At 49.5% G+C, this 17,340-nt stretch overlaps 1 protein-coding gene across 5 annotated transcripts in view; it reads right to left on the bottom strand.

Annotated features, from left to right (window-relative positions):
• ANKRD11 (ankyrin repeat domain containing 11) overlaps positions 1 to 17,340 on the bottom strand; it is a 149,925-nt gene that overhangs the window by 79,285 nt on the left and 53,300 nt on the right. Inside the window, exon 1 of one of the 5 annotated variants that reach the window (XM_051629694.1) lies at positions 670 to 691. The exons of the other annotated variants lie outside the window; for them this stretch is intronic. The gene's annotated coding sequence lies outside the window, so the exon portion shown is untranslated. Of the gene's footprint in view, positions 1 to 669; positions 692 to 17,340 lie in introns of those variants that run through there. 5 annotated transcript variants of the gene reach the window in all.

Below are 17,340 nucleotides of genomic sequence, written 5' to 3'. Positions count from 1 at the left end.
GTGAGGTTCCTGCTTCCCCACACACACGACCAAAGTGCACAAACACAGCAGGGGGAAAACCTGTGTGCTGCCCTTCTCAATGGGGCAGCAGCACTGACCAGATGGACCTGTGTGTGGGGTTAAGAGGAAGATGGCACTACCACATCCAGCCCCTTCCTCCAGGGCTGGAAACTCACCCTCTTTACAGCCAAGTCTCCACAACAGGGAACCAGCCTTTTGCTTTTACTCTTTTGTTCCTCCAAGCCACTTCCTCCCTCGTGTTTACCTTACAGACCTGCCATCTCCCTCTGGCTCAGAATTCCTTGGTCTTTGGGAAGTCGTTGAGATACACATTATACAAGACACACAAAAATAAATTGTTCTTAATCCTCCAGATTCTAGTGCTCCCAAACAAGGATCTTAAAGAGCTTTGCAAACAATGGATTAAGCCTTAAGACTCCCTGTGAGGTAAGAAAGTGCCTCTCTCACAGAGGCAGAGGAAGGTGAGCGAGGCTGAAGGCTGCACAACACCACTTCACCCTCACTGCAGAAGTCTACAGGCACAGCCAGAAGCAAGTCTACCCCTGATCCAGCACCGGCCTAGCGACAGCTTTGCCATTTTGCTCCAGACTCTGAAGCAGCTTCAAAAACAGCACACACCTCTCAAATGCCAAACGCCTGCTTTCCCACCTGTAAGGATCAGGAGTGCTACTCAAAATGCTCAGCCCAAGACAAACCATCCCACGGATGGCAGCACCACCAGCTCCGGACGCCAGGCTTCTCTTGGAGCACCAGCAGGATTTCCCTGTAGCTTTCTCTAGCTGTCACCAGCAGGCACACAGGAAGCGTCCTCGGCGCGTGTTCCGAGCAGAGCAGCTCACCGGATGCAATCCTACGGAGAAAGGCACCTTCTTGGGTTTGCTCCTCAACATTCAGATGACTTTGGGTCACATGCTCTGCAGCCTCAGACGGCAACCTATATGAACGTGACGTCATGTATTCTTTGTGCATCCTAGTCTGTAAAACCTTTATATTTCTTCCCGAATATATTTTGCATACATCTTGTAAACAAGCTTTACATCCTTTTGATCAGTGCTCTGCAGCCTGCTCGTCCACGCAGCCCAGGGAGGGGGAGGGAAACTTCCTGTTCCACTATTGCAATCACTCACAGCAACGTGCTGCGCTCAGCTCTTGCCGCCCCATGAGCAATGATGAAATTTTCTATTTTGGTGGCTTTTTTCTTCATAGATTTGTAGCAAGTGGGCTGTGCTCTCGTCCAGCATCACTGTTGATCTGAACTTTTTTTTTTTTAATTCATTTTAAAGTGGCAGAGCAATTTGTTGCAGCATCTACTTTTCCTACCAGGGTGGCCAGCTCAGGACCCTGCTCTCTAGCCAACCGTTTTCACATGACCTGGGCCCCAGTTTCCCTGCCCCTTGCCTGAAAGCAGACATATTTGCAAAGGAACTTGTTTACAGATAGAACAACCTCCTGCACGCAGTAAAACACACCATCGTGTTTTCTTGCTACTGCTTATCTGCTGAAGATAAATCCGGTCTCTGCTTGCCCACGGGCAACCAGCCAAATGCTCACCAGCTGATACCTCCCTGTACCTCGTGGCGACTTCACGTGCTCCAACCCTCACTCCTCTGATGCCCGCCCGCCCGCTGGAGCGACAGCCCTGCCGTGCCACCCCGACTGAAACGCTCCCTCCTGCTTCCATACACCAGCTGAAGCTGCAGAAGGCCGAGGTCTTCCTCCCTCTGGAAAGAGCAAACACCCTCGGTCTCCAGCAGCTGCTGGAGGCCCAAGTACTCTGTGTAAGTGGTTAAAATGGTTAAAGGCAATGGGCTGTGCTCTCCTGTGACTCCAGCTCACCACTTCCACGTCCTCCCTTTGCCAGCTCATATGAGGAGCTTATAAAAGCAGCACGCTGCAGGCAGCCGAGCTGCAACACAGGAATGTTATGCAGTTGGTTACTAACACAGTGTTTTGCATATTGTGTTTCAAACACTACGTGCTTCTACACGTTCAGTGTCAACACAGGGAAAAAATTGTCAGACCAAAATGAAGTCTTCCTAATATGAGTTATTAGCTGTACAGCAGGATCCCAGGTGCACTGCGAAGACCCCGCAGGGTTATTCCTGCATTCGGTTCAACCCTTCCCTTTTGAGAACAATCTCAGTTCCTTTCCTAATTATTTTCCTCTTGCTGAGACCAGCATGCTTCTCAGCTCTGCCCACCACAGGCTGCCAGGACAGGTATTGCTGGGACAGAAATGCCTGACTTCTGTCCATGAGATGAGCAGTGAGGACCTGGCAAATTTAGGATACTAAGCAGGAAGGAAAAATAAATGCAGCATAGATTATTCTGGGTTAAACCACTTTCAAATTCAAGGGAAAACCATTTTTTTCAACAAACACAACATATTACATGAAGCTGTGGGTGTGCTGCTCTTACAGATGCTCTATGTGAACCAAAATTTGCTGAAATAATTACAGAAACATTCCACCACCTCCCAAAATAAGCATCTTTGTGTATCTCTGCCTGGCTAAACTATGAAAAAACCTGCATAGTGGAGCACAGTTCCCATTTCCTCGCACACTCCTACCCAGGCTGCGCGTACAAGCAAACGCACCGACCTTTTCTCAAAGAAATCAGTGTTTGCTGCTCCTTATAAATCTGCAGAATTTTGGCTTGTTTCCATTTCACCCACTTTTGAATGCGACGCTCCCCACCCCCACACAACTGTTCCTTTCTGAGGGATGACAGGCTACCCAAAAAAATAACGGGAGCGCTTCAGCTCCTCGTTCCCTCCCTGGACGGCATCACTCCGGAGGCAGACAAAGGAGCACCAGGAATTTCAGACCAACCTGTTGCTGGGAGCACCTCAGCTTAGCTCAGTGAACCAAATTTCTCCTGACCTCCAATAATGACATTTTTCCAGTGCTCCACTCACCCCAGATTCTTCTATACAACAATTTGTGGCACATTTTATATTATTTTCCTAACAGAAATCAGACCTCCAACCCCTTACGGAAGGCACCTCAGTTACGAGAAGGATCACCCCAAAACCTCGCTCTGTTTTTCCATCACTGCTGATATGGTACACAAAGAACGAGATTTTTTAATTTGTTTTGTCCATCAGCCAAAAATTCCTGTTAATAGCCTGAACATGGTGCCTGTGCTAGACTCTCCCTGCTCCAGCTCCACTCTCACAACAGCCACTGCCTACAACGCAGAGCTGGCCTCCTTTTGCAGGAAAATAAGGCCAAACCAGCTTGAAAGCATGTTTGGAATCTGGAGATTAATTCCATGTAAACTAATGCATTCAAACCTCTTTGTACAGCTTCAGAAAGGGCTGTCTGATCCCGGCGAGAAGTAGGGCAGCGCAACCCGCACCGTACGGCGGGGAGGGCAGGCAGAGCGGCCTCCATCTTGGACCTCCCTCCTAAAGCTCAGAACCCTCACGGAGCAGCGTCCTGCCCGGGCCGGGGGAGCCTGCTGGGAGGGCCTGAGGGAGACAAAGAGGTGCTGGGAGGGCAGGGCAGTGGGTCAGGAGGCGGGAGGGCTCCCACGGGAGCCTCTGCCCCAAACCTGCAGCTTTTTGTTCAGCGGGAAATGCCGGAGCGACAAAGCCCCGCGAGGCCGTGACGGCTGAGCCAGCAGCAGGACCCCGACCCCCACGCTGCTCCTGCTGCTGCCCATGCTGCAGCACCCCCCGCTTCTGTCTCAACCATCTCTCCTTTTCTGTCTCTCTCTCTCTGGGAGATAAATTATTCAGAATGAAACCATTTTAAACTCTGTTGGGATGCTGAGCAAAGCTAAGATGGGTGGTGCTGCAGAGGAAGCTGTCAGGGACACGACCAGAAACCAGGTCTTCTCACACAGCAGGTTACCAGTGCAATTACAGCCATGAAACACTCTGAAATAACCGAACACAAAGCTCTTGGAGTGCCCTGTCACACCCAGAGACACAACACCAACTTGAGTGCAAGGCCCAGGGACCTGCCATGCTGAGTCCATTCATGGGAGGCTCCCACAAAGCCACCCCATCAGCGACATCTGAGCACTAAGTGCCCTCATTCCTTTATTTTCTTCCTGCTGGCATGCTACAGAGCAGCAGAAACAAGGACAGCTGAGCAGAGTATGGTTTGCACGGTGACCTGCATGAGCACCACAGTGGCTTCACAGCCATCACATGTCCAGATGTGCTCCATGGACGCTCCCACAGACCCGCCTCTGAGGCTCTGCACTCCCATGGGGACGGGAGATGAAAGCAGGCACATGAAGTGTGACCACTGCCAAATTCCTCCTGGGTGACCAGGCACACCCAGGCTCCCAACACTGCTGCTGGGAGGACTGGGTCACCCTTTGAAAAGAAACAGGCAGCAAAGCAGCACTGTGGAGGACAGGAGTCCTCCGGCTGCCCCCAGAGAGTTCCCTGGTCACCTACTAGACTTGAGACTCACCACTGATCCTCTTTCCACAAGGATTGCACAAGCAGGACCCTCCATGACAGACTGACAGGCAGCACATGGCCAGCAGCAGTTTGCAGCTTGTCTGCTCCTTAGATGGAGCACCAGGAAGGTACCTGACACAGGGCCCCCACCGTACAGATGGATTCAGATCAAAAAGGAGAATACCAACAAAAAGGTAGTTCAGAGAAGAGGTGTGTTTTTGTGTTGCTTTGTTTTTAAATGAGGAGACGAATAATTAAACGGCCTGGAAACTGTTCTACATTAAAAGTCAGTATAGCACTAAAAATCCAGCTCTGACAGTTACGGGTGAAGCCCTTTAAAAGTTACCATGGCAGTTGATGCAGCTTTTCGCCCACTCGTTCTTCAATAATGCTGGATTATTATTTTTTTTTTCCCATGCAATTCAACCACAAACAAGCAAATGCTGCTGAAGGAAAAAGTATCTTCTTGCACCATAAAAAAAAAAACCTCCATCCTTTATCTCTGCCACAAGCACAGAGGAGACAGCAGGTAACAGGGAGCCAAGCCAAACACGCCACGCTGAACTTCGGTCCCTCCAGGGAGGGAGGAAATTTAAGCAGCAGATTCAGGATTTCAGCATCCATTTCACTTTCCCTCCCCCCTCCTGAACTCTGCTTCCCTGGGCCCCAAACGGCTATTCAGATGCTATGTCAGCTGAACGCTGCCTTCGCTTCCTCTGGCAAACACCAGCTCAGCAAGCCTCGCTACACGCTGGATGTCAGACGGGAAAGCCAAGTATTTCTGGAACACATCTTTCCTCCTTTTAATTAAGCACCCAGGTAGAGAGCAGCTCGCACAGAAGCGTTTGCTCTGCAAAGCTGCATCCAGCCAGGCTGACAGAGGCAAGTCGGAGCAAGACGAGACCCAAACAAAGGAAAGCAAACACAGGCTCGAAGGGAGGAACAGGATACAACTGCATTGACCTGCCCAGCTATTATTTTCGCAATCAAACCGAGGTCTAGAAACTCCTGCAGCCGCAGGGAAGGCTTCAGCGCCTGGCAGCACCTCCCCGGCAGCACAGCCCTCATCCCGTCTGCAGACAGAAAACAAAACCTACTCAAACCCCAGCTCAGAGGCAGTTACTGGAGATAACTGGTGGAACCTGAGGAGTCACCTCCCCATCTGCCACTGAAACCCCCCGGCTTCCTTCCCTGAAGACATCCCTGTACTCCCAGGGGCACCCCAGGAACAGGACATGTTGTAGAGCTGCTCTCACCAAGGGTGCAGCTCTAAACGGGACCAAGCAGATGGGGAGGGGGGATAAGCAGCTTCCAGCACTAAGCCAGGGAAGGCAAGATGGGAGCCTGGGGCTGGGGGGCCACACCACAGACCAGCCTTCTTGCCTGCTGGTAGCCTAAGCAACACATACTGCTGGCTCTACAAAAAAAACCCCAACATATTCCTCGTTCTTAATCCAGTATAAATTATTTGTTACAATAAATACTTGCACTGGAAACCTTGAGGCTTTGCTAACAAAGCTGGGTTTGCACGCAGGCTGCCAGGTTTTGAGAGCTGGTTTAATCAGCTGGAGAAGCTGTTAACGTGCTCAGGGAGCACGCTGGGGCTTCGCAAGGCAGGACCGAAGGGACGCTGCTTTCTCACAGCCCCCTCAGCCCCAAACCTCACCAACCCAAAACAATTCAAACTGGGAAACGCTCTGCCACGGGATGAACTGGGAGAAAACAATCATCACCACAGCTCTCAAGCAGGTCCATCCACCCACTCAGATTCGAGCATTCGGCGAGGGGCAGTTTCTGAGCCAAAGCTTGTTTGCAGCCAGTGCCCCGGTGAGCAGCAAGCCAACAACTTTCAAGACGAATTAAGGCCATGGCTTCGGTGGGGTTATGCTGGTGGAAGGCGGCTTTGTTAAACCCAAATGAAAGCTCAGAACGTGCTATGTTCACCCCATTGTTCCTTCGCCTTTTCTAATAGCTGTTTTCTCTCCTCCATCACTCTCAGCTTCGCATGCTCAGCTGTGACTCTTTGTGCCTCCCTTTCGCTGCCTTCTGCTTCTGTTTGTCCTTTTGATCTCCACTTCTCAGCTTGTGTTTTCTGCTGCGTCCCCATCCCCCATGCCTGATTTCCACTTTTATTAGGGTGCGAGGCAGAACGGCTCAAAGGATGAACAATGCGTTTTAGCTGAAAAGCCTTTGAAGCTGAATTGTGTTGTTTACCCATAGATTCCCCAATCTCCCCCTGAAATAAAACAGGATTCTACCTCCACCAAAGCACTTGCTGTTTATTTTCAGTTGGAAGCAATTATAAAAAGCTGTGGCACCTTAAATGCATAAAGACAGGATCAGGAGCACAGGAGTATGATCACTGAAAAAAAAAAAAAAAAAAGGAAAAACAAACAAACAAAACCCCCCAAAAAACCCAAGAAACCAGACTGACAACAGCACCTCCCAACAGCCCACAGCTTCCAGGAGAAATTATTTTGAATCCAATTGTAAAGCTTCTGCTGCTGCAAGGACAGCTTAATGCCTCAACCAGCTCCTCAGAGCCCCTGTGAGCCCACACACAAGTTGGTTTTCCAGACAAGGGTGCTTCCCTTCCACGCCAGAGCGTGTACCAAATAGCTGCCTTCCCAGTAGCTCCAAAGTATTACTTCAATTAACACTAGCTCTTTCCAAGTTTAAATACTGAAACTCTTCACACTGGGCAACTTACAGCAAATGACAAAGTACAACCACCCAACTCCTACCCCATGGTGGCTTCCCAGGTCAGGCAGGAGGCCAGGCACTGCTCCATCCCACCTCAAAGCCAGACCTCTGCTACAAGATTCCTCAGAATCACCTCCTGAAGGTGATCCCTGGGCTGGCCAATACTGGCTATAAATAAAGAGACAGGACACGAGATAAAAAGCAAAAAACCATGAGCTGTGGAGTTGAGACTTCAGTTCTTTGGTCTGATCAGCGCAGCATTTCATTCCCACCACCCCAGCAGCAGTGCAAGGGGGGCTCAGCTGGGTCCTGGGGGCACCCTGAGCCCTCAGAGCACCCCGAGCCCTGGCTCTGCCCCTCGCCAGGGGTGCCCACTGCCACGGGAAGAGGTTGGCAGGGCCGAGAGCTGACCACTCGGTGGGCACAAGCCCCCAGCTGAGCTGCAAAGCAGCAAAACCCCACAAATGTCAGAGATTGAGGAGCTGTGCTGGTCAGCAGCAGCTGCCTCCATCAGCTGGGGAGTCCAGCGCTCCCTGGGCAGGAGGACACAACAAACCACAGGAAAAGGAAAAGGCCAGGAGAAGCCTGTAGGGTCTGCATCTCAAAAAAGTCACAACCATCATAAAAAGACTAATTAATCTCTGGGAGAAGAGCAGCACCTTGGGGCCCAGGAGTACCCCAGGAACCCAGTGACCACCAGCAGGCAGCCCAGAGAGCTGGGCAACTACTCCCTGCTGCAGGAGCAGACTTCTGCATGCTTAGCTGTGAATTAAAATAAATTAAACCTCAGCTCATGCAAAGTGTATAATTATTTTTTTCATCACAGGTAAATTTTCAAGCTGGCTGACCAAACAAAGCAAGCATAAAATAGTTCAGGCTAAATTATGCCACACTGGCTACAAGCTGTAATCTCTGTTATTCAAAATTCAAGATTTGCAAGCTATAGAATAGGTTTGGGAGCTGTTAATCAATGACTGAAATGAAAGATAATGCTTTACATGATGCACAGACCTTCCTCAGAGGGAAAAGATATTAACTCTCTGTAGATCACAGCCCTCAACCATCCAGGTTTACTTCCTTACCATCACTATACCTTATATAATTTCAGGTAGTAACAAACCATCAACAGAGCACTCTTTTAAGCAAAGAGTTTTTATTTTTATGGAATAAAATCTCCTTTAAAAAAAATAAAATAGATCTACCTGCAAACACTGCAACTGGAGGCAGCCTACTTGAAAGAACATGAGCACTGGGAAAGGACAGTGACCAGAAGCTCTGTAGGCAGAAGCCAGCACTGCCTGCCAGACTTGCCTACTGAGGCCTCACTTAGTCAAGAGACGGAGAAATTAAAGCAAAAATCATGTTATTTAAGTGCTTCCAAAAAAAAAATCTCAACCTAGCATGAAGTAGCTCTGTAGATCAGGTATTTGCCAAATGTTCTCAGCTAAGAAAAAAACAGCCTTAAAACCTGAGAACAACCCATCGACATGCCACCAGCTGGCTCCAAACCCTGGCTCTGGTCCCCAGGAGCTCAGAGCAGCAGACCCAGGGATGAACCACCATTAGACTAATGACCAGCTTGGATTTTACTCACACAACTGCAGAATTCCATCTCAGTTCCTAAAGAGGAGGCAGAAAGTAGCCCCATCCCTCCTCCCACCAGGCATTGTAGCGCACGAGTGCACCAGAGCAGGGTGCAGAGGGGCGTGCAAACCCCCCTTTCCCAAAGGCAGACCCCTGACCTCCTGGCCTCCCAGCATTCAGCAACCCCACCAGCACCTTGTGGGATCACAACAGCCCTGAGCTGTGGGCAGCCTTGAAGCAAAAAGCACAAAAGGATGAAATTCAAAAGCTGCAGGTGTCCCAAGCAGTGCACACTCCCTGCTCCTTCTTCAGCCCAGCTTCGTCTCTGAAGACTCCCAAGTTACTCAGTCACATTTATTCTCTACTGAGTAAATAAACAGTTGTGTAACATAAAAATCTGATGGCAATCGAACAAGCAGATTTCAGAGAAAATAGGCCAGCATTCCCAAATTAAAGTACAAGAACATGCACTGTGCATGTGTGTTACAAACACAACATTCCCAGCAGAGCAGTCATTTACAGAAGGCAGGTTGCTAATTGTTCTGAATCCCAAAAAAAGAAAAGTAGGAGTAGTGATTACAGAAGGTGGGTTGCTAATTGTTTTGAATTCCCCAAAAAAGAAAAGGACACACTTCACACAGAGTAATTTGAAAACAAAACCAGTGATAACTTGAAAATGTTTTTCCAGTTACTACAACAAAAATGCTTCAATGTATCTTCTACTTCAAACAGAAGTCAGGAAAATTCCCAGATTACAGCAGGGATGTTTGCTGCCAGCTCTCAAGGTCTGCTGGTGGCCCAAAACACAGAGTTGTGCTCGGGTGCCTGGGATGGTTTTGTTCCCCTCCTCCTTACACATGTGCAAATATTCTCAGGCTCAGTTTTGGAAACGAGGTAGGTTTGTATCACCCTCTGCCTTCCAGAAACAGTGTCAATGTAGAAACAGCATCAACATCGCTTCAGTTGCAAAAACACACATCTGCTAAGCTAGTTCATCATTTTTAAAGCTGAAACTTTAATGAACTCAACTCAGACTCTGCACAGTAAGATGCAGGAAGAGCCAAGACTATTGAACAAAGCCTACCCAAAGCACCAAGGTGTTGGATCAGCAGTGGGGCTGGGCAAGCCTAGCTGGCTCTCCCCATACCAGGAGGATGGATGGCTCCAGAGGTCTAGGGACAGCACAAGGAGGAGCTCGCCTGGGCTCACCAGACCCTGAAGCCCCATTGGAGATGTTTCTCATGAGAAGGACAGGAATTACAGGCTGCAAATGGAAGAAACATCTGTTGGGGAGCGGGCAGCCACCTGGGCTCACCAGTGGCACAGGAAGAGAAATCCTCTGTGGACCTGGAGTGGTGCACAGAGCAAGCTCCCATCAGTGAGCTAGCACTGATTGCAGACTGACATCAAAGCAGGAAACATCCGCGGCATTTTTTTGGTGGAAATTATTATTCTTAGCACGTGTGAGGCACTGGCTGAATCCCTGATCAGATGGCAAAGCTGGTTAGTCTGGGCTTGGGGCAGGGAGCAGTGGTGGTGACCCTGGCTAGCTCAGTTTTGCAACACCCTTTGGAGGCCCAGTGATTTAAGCTTTTTAGAAAAGGATGTTAAACACTGAGTCCACCATCAGTCATGCAGGTGAGCAGATGCAAGCGTGCCACTAAATTGTCAAGGCCATTTTGCAAGGCTGCTTCATTTTCTGTGTGTGCAAAGAGAGCATTCCTGCCTTCATTAGGTACCTCCCTGTTTTCAGTGGCTTAAAGGCTGAGAAAAGCAAGACTAAAAAAAGAAATCACGACACTGGAAACAGCCATCTTCACAGAAACCTGTTTTTAAAACACCTCCTCAGTCAGAACTGCGCAACAGGGGAGCAAGCCATGGTTTGCACACTCATTCAGCTGTTCACCTCTCCCCTGAACACCCAAAAAGCTCCCAACAAAGCCTCCAGCTGCAGGGCACGGCCTCCTCTGAGACGCCTTGGGCTCAACTCACCGGCTGCTCCCTGCTTTATCAAGATGGGGCTACCAAGCAGCAGCAGCGATTCTTTCATTAAACCCTGGTTTGCAGAAAGCCACCAGCACAAAGGCATTTCCCAAACCCCCAGGCTGAAGCCGACAGGCTGTCACGATGGCGTGGAGCTGGAGGAAGGAGAGGGAGGAGAGGAGGCCGCTGGAGCCGTCACGCACCATGTGTCCTCCAGCAGACCCTGTCTGGAGGGAGGGCGGGCGTGCTGGAGCTGCTCGGGGAAGCCAGATGCGAGGCCTGGCACTGACGCCAGCAGCAGAGCTATTTTTACTAACCAATGGCTCACGGAGCAGGAGCTGCTTCTCCTCTTCCAGCCCAGCTCACCATGCTCAGCCAGGCTGGAGGGATCCAGGCGGCTCTCGGGGCGGAGGTGGGAGCCCAGTCCAGCACCCACAGCTGCTGGGCCAGGAGGGAATTCAGGCACCACTCGCAGAGCCTGGAGCTTTTCTGCCCACACAGACAAGAACCAACTCCAAAAGTTATTTTTATTCTTTTTTTCTTTTAGCAAGGAAACTTCCACATCAGATTCCACAGAAAAATCCATCAAACCACTTAGCACAGAGAAGCCTACATGGGTGATCATTTCTCCTAGCCACAAGGACACCTTCCTGCTTCCTAAGCCCTTCTGAAGGTCAGCTCCCTCCCTCCTGGACAAGTCAACAGCACACACCAAATCCCATTTGGGGAAAAAAAAAAAATCAAGACAATAAAAGTTGAACTCAAATGAACAAATCCAAATTACTCAGTGCACGTCACCAGCTTTCCTTGGGCTTTCAAACGCTTTGCAGCTTGGTGAAGCTGAATGCCAGGAATACCTGCTGAAATTATCAGAGCAATGCCGGCCTTCCTAGTGCTCTCTCCATTTTCTCAGGCTTCCTTCCTGGCTTCTTTCCAGCATTCCCATCTCTTACAGAGGATCCTGTTTTCCTCCATCGTCTGGGTTACCTCCTCCTCTTCCTTCTCACTGCCACCCACTCGTTTTTTCATCTTTCCCAATATTGTATTTGCTACATCCTCTCCTGCTGCAGCCCTCTCAAACCCCCTGCAGGCACTTGCTCCAGAGCCAGGGGATGGGATCCGCTCCCTGGCGTCCTGACACCCAGGTCAGATCTTTTTCCAAGCCCATCCCCTGGCTGCTGCTGAGCACCCGGACATGTGGCTTCACCCTCAAGCATCTTGATATTTGAGAAAGTCCCTGACAACCTCAGCAGCCGACCCCTGCAGACCCACCTCCACCCGGATGCCCAGGAAATGAAGTTTGCTGAGAAGAGCAAAAGCAGCAGCAAGCTGAGCCTTTGTGTTTTCCTCCTTCCCTTCCTCTAGCCCAGAGCTAAAAAAGCCACATACAACTCAGAGCTCCTGCCAGCTCCTCCACACTGGTCCCACTGCAGAGCAGATCCATATCCCCCCAGCCTGACTTCTCAAAAAATTTACATACCAGGCACTGCACTAAGCGCCATAATCCATATTCTAAAACATACCAAACACATTACCAGTAAAATAGCAACGTAGTCAGCCTGAAACTTCCCTTGACTAGAAGGGGCCGGGTGCCCTTCACAGCAGGAGTGAAAGAGCTGCAGCTTCCGTGGCTCAGCGTGGTCCCCACGCTAGAAGCAGCAGGTCCCTTGAAGCTCACTCTGCAGAGGCCTGAGGGCAGGACAGGCTTGGAGGACTGGCAGGGGGATTGATTCATCAGACAATGTAGGCAGACACTGGACAAAATACATTAAACTGAAGCCATCGTGGTCACCACCATCCTCCATCACTGCTGTACAACAAACTGAGCCAAAAACTAACAGGTAGAAAATGATTCATTCCCATCTCTTTGGGGGATTTAGGACAGTGTTCTGTTTTGGGGTTTTTTTTGGCATTGAAACCATGGGCTCTGACACAACAGTAAGCCTGGCCTACCCGCAGCCTCCGTTAGTGCTGCTGCACACCCAGGGAAGCTGCAGAGCTATTTTTACCCTCTGCAAAGTGATGATGCTCATAACATTGGACATGAGCGTGCTGGAGCCAGCTCAGTGCCACCTCATCCCACCCGCCTGCTCCTCGTGTTCACTCAGTGCCATAAAGGCTGAAGACTCCTTCAGCATCACAGCATCTCCAAGCTCTTCAAAGGGACACCAATCATTTGACAAGCACTGACACATCTCCACCTCTGTAGCAATCCCCACAGCAGTGTCCCTTGGCTTTGAGGGGGACACCACTCACCTCACTGTGGGCACAGACACCAACTTGTGTCACAGCTTTGTCCATGTGTTAACAGTGCTCAGCCAGGGGACGATCCCAAGGCAGCCTGAGCAGGGTACATTTTTCAGCCTTTCTGCAAGAAATCCTGAATCCTGTGGTCAGCCATCCGTGCAGAATTTCATCAGGGTGCAAGTGAAAAGCAGAGCCTCGCCCAGGTGTTCCTGCCAACCACCTACACCCACTTTCCTTCACCCAGCTTTACAAAGGCTGTTGATTCATCTTAGTACTTGGGTGGAATCTGCTGACTGATGTTTTGACTAAAGCCTCAAGCACACACTAAAGGCAGGCAAGAAGACACCTAGGCAGAAAAGCTGTGCTGAGACTGTAAAACTCTGCTATGAGCACCAAAGCTGTAACGTGCTTGGGCAGTCTGGACAGCAGGCGTGGGATGAGGATGAGGCTGAAGAGCAAGATGCAGGAAGGAGAAACAAGTGTGCAGGGGAAGGTGCCCAGAGGCAGCAGGGCAGGGAGGGGACCAGGCGCACACCCGTCCTGAGTTGATGGAAAGTGGAAGCTTATAAACCCTGGCAGGGAAAAAAAAAAAAAAAAGCATTGCCTGTGCAAACAAATGAGAATTGATCTCTCAGAGAGGAGCCTGCAGGGCAGGAAAGGACTCCAAGAGGTCCATGCACTCCTGCAGTGCAAGCAGAGCACTTGTACAAGCCTACACCAGCCCACAGCCCCTGGGTTTACAGCCCCTTCCTCGGCTGACACATTGCTTAATACCAATTTGACTTAAAAGAGAATGGTCTGTTTCACAGAGACACTGCTACAGACCAAAACCAACACGAAGGTCTGACATGGCACAGCCTGTGGATCACGAGCTGCTAGAACCAACTTCTCCATACTGCAAATAAAAAGCTGTGCTTACATTTACAATTCTTCTAATAGACTAGACAGAGCTATAAGGAGAATCAGAGGTTTCCTTAAAAAATCAGTGTACTGAGGCCACATCTGACCTCCTTTTGTACAGCTTCTGGTGCTCAACCCAAAGCTTCTGGTATCGTACACCGAACTTGCCCCACAGATCCCTTCTTTCAGCAACTTCAATGTGCATGGCCCTGCTATTTATGGCCCTCTACCATTTTTCAAAAACTACCAGGCCTACACTCAGATATACCATCTGCACAACCTCAACATGTGGTCCCTTTCAGTAGGGACCACTTCTCAAGGCTTTTGCTCAGCTCTCCCCACTGGAGAAATACACTGGTCAGTGAAAAACCAACTGGACATTGAGGATATGTGTCCTGGAGGTCACACTGCCTGTGACTCCCTCTGTCACCCACACTGCTTCTCCCCAGCTGTTGGTTCAACAGAGCCATTTATTTATTAGGTAACTTACTTGGCTGAACACTTACATGGGCAAATTATTTGGTTTTTAATCAAATGGTTTGGACCTGCACCACAGCCAACATCATCTGAGGAGCAGAGACAGCAAGAAGGAGGTGGCACCGTGGGGCATGGGGGCCTCCCTGGCCCTCGCACAATCACATCTACAACAAAGGCTGTTGTTTCCTTCTACCACATGAACCTGCAAATGCGGGTGCAGCGTGCACTGCTCAGACCCAACAACAGCTTGTTACACATGGGACACACGGGAAGAGGGAAGGGCAACAGAGAGACTGAGCAATTAGGCAGCATTAGCCCTGTGGGGTCCTTTTGGAGACACAGGCCCAGCAAAGGCCGTGGGGAGGCTCATGGAGCACAACACACCTCTGTGCTGAGCAGCCACCAGACTCAAAGCAGGAGACTTCCACCTGAGGCTTCCTGTGAAGCAGCAAGGAGCCACCAACACTTCCACGCACCCTGAGAGGCCACCCCAGCCCAGCAGGACTCTCAGGGTGTGTGGCTTTCAGCCCCTAGCAGCTCTGAGCACCAGGGCGGGGACCAAGAACATGGAAATACTTCTCTTCTTCCTCTTTCCTAAGGGGGCAGCCAACTGAATTCTCCTTCTTGCCTTACCTAGAACAAGTTGGATGTGGCAGGATCTCCCATCTCACAAACAGATTTTAAACTGTACTGGAATTTTAGCTATTGGGTCTGTAGCACTTGCACACATGTGACAGGAACTGCAGTCCTCTCTGCACACAACGAAGTGAAAACAAACAGCAAGCTTCACAAACCCCTTGGTTGGAAGCAATATCATGATTTTCACAAATAATAATTGATAATAGCTAACTCAAAATTTGCAAATTTGCTACATAAGATTAAGCTTTTATTTTATGAGCTGTTAGCTTATGAGAATACCTGTGCTTGGCAAAGGTACAGAAAGTTCAGGTGAGTCTGTACTTTACCTTCTGCATTACCTCCACTGAACTTTAATTCCCATGTTTAAGGAAAATCCTGAACCCTATTTCTATTGAACTGTCAGAAGAAGGAAGCTATGTCACACTGCTGTGTCTTAAGATATACCTACTCAACATGGAAAAAATACTGGCTTCTCCTCCAGCGGAACATTTCCCAGGCATACACACACAACACAAAGCTATTCTTAAAAGACCAGTCACATGCAAGGTTTCATGGCATTTGCAGGCTGAAGAGGTCCTTGTGAGAAGAACACTACACAGAAAGTTTCCCCAGAAAAGAAACCTTGAACAAGAACCAAGTTATTTCTGCAAATGTGACCAGAAAGTTCCCGGGCACTAGCAGAGATCTTTATGCATCCTCCACGTTGGACCTGCTCAAGGCCTGTTTTCAGTACCATCAGAACCAGCAGCTGAGCTCCAGCAGCCAGCAGAGCCTGAGGAGTTCTCAAAAAGCTCTTTTCTTTACCCATGTTTTCTTCACCCACATTTATACCTGTTTATATTTAACCTAGATAAGAAAAACGTGAATGACAGGCGGGCTGCTAACGCAGCTCCAGCAGGATTCGCTGCTCCCGCCTGTGTGCAACGATGGTCTGGAAGCAATTTGTTTTCCCATCTCGTTTCACATGGGAAGCCCATCCGGCAGCAGGGCCGTGCCCCAGCCGTGGCTACCCGTCCCCTCCCTGCTGGGAGCCCAGCACACAAGAGGACATTGTCCCCCCTGAATGACAAACAGTTTTGTGACGCTGAGCCTGTAAAGTGCATCAGACAGGTGCAAGGAAGCTTACCAAATTGGTGCGTACACGTCTCCACGATTCAGGGACAAGTTAATTCCTAGGGAGAATATACATGGAACGGCAACAATAGTCTGAGAGGAAGCAGGGGGCTGGGGGATGGGAGGGGGCTCCATGCTCAGCCCCTTTGCCCACGGCTCTTCTTTCCCAGCCCTCCCATCACACACGTACGGGCTCCATCCCCATCGGGACAGATGGTTTCTCCTGGGAAACCTGAGTTTCCTGAGCTGCTACCCTGGCTTGTCTGAGGAACAGTAAAACACCAGCACACCTTCAAAACCCAAAACTCAGCTCAAGAAAGAAACCCTACTGCCCAAAAAGGATAACAAAATTTGAAAAGTATTTGTAGGGAAAGAAGAAAAACCCCTTTAAACAGAACACAGAGATGTCTCGCGCTTGCCAGCAAGTTCACAATAAAAACGTTTGCTATTTCTGTCACTGCATCTCCAGAAGCTCAGGCCCAATTTGATTCATTTTCCCTATAAGGTATTTTTAAGTATAGAAGAAAAAGCCCAACTAATTGCCATAACGTGTCCCTGCAGAGCAGACGGCAGCAGCCATGCATGCATGAACCACCCACCCCCAGCTGGCAGGCAGAGCGGCACAGCAGCCAGCCAGGGAGCCGGTCTCAGACAGGTTCCCCCACCAGAGGCACGACAAAAACCAGGACAACCAGGTGATCTCCAGTGCCTTCACACACACCGAGTTACTCCAGTTATCTTAAGGTTTTTAGCTTTGTGTTTAATTATGCACTAAGTGGATCATTCAACAGCAAGCAAGCGGCCAAGACCTTGGCGAACCACAGCTGTTGTTTAATAACTGCACCGTCTTTAAAGACCCTTTTAATCAACTTTTAACTCCTCACTGCATCATGCCAGCATGCCCCAGCATACCCAGTACTTCGCTCAAAAGCACCACCATGTCAAATTATTCCACCCTCTTCACCAACCTGCCTTGCTTACAAGTCATTCAGCTGGCAACAAACAAGGCCAGACAAAGGAGTACCATTTTTTAAAAACTAAAAGTAAATCCAATTCTGACAAGCCCACAAGTGGCTCTGCCAGCACAACTCAAGTATTTAAACCTGCAGTGTAGCAGAAAGAGCCCACATACAATCTACTTTTTAACAGAGAAAACTAAGACTAGTAACAGGAACGACAATAAGCAGAAAAGGTCTACATTTCCTTCATCACTATAAATATGTTCCTATACTAAACGTTTAAGCCGGAGCCAC

Source organism: Apus apus, chromosome 11 (assembly GCF_020740795.1).
Source record: "Apus apus isolate bApuApu2 chromosome 11, bApuApu2.pri.cur, whole genome shotgun sequence".
Classification (NCBI taxonomy): domain Eukaryota; kingdom Metazoa; phylum Chordata; class Aves; order Apodiformes; family Apodidae; genus Apus; species Apus apus.
Note: the sequence above shows the minus strand (reverse complement) of the source record. Positions and strands in the feature narration are given on the sequence as shown.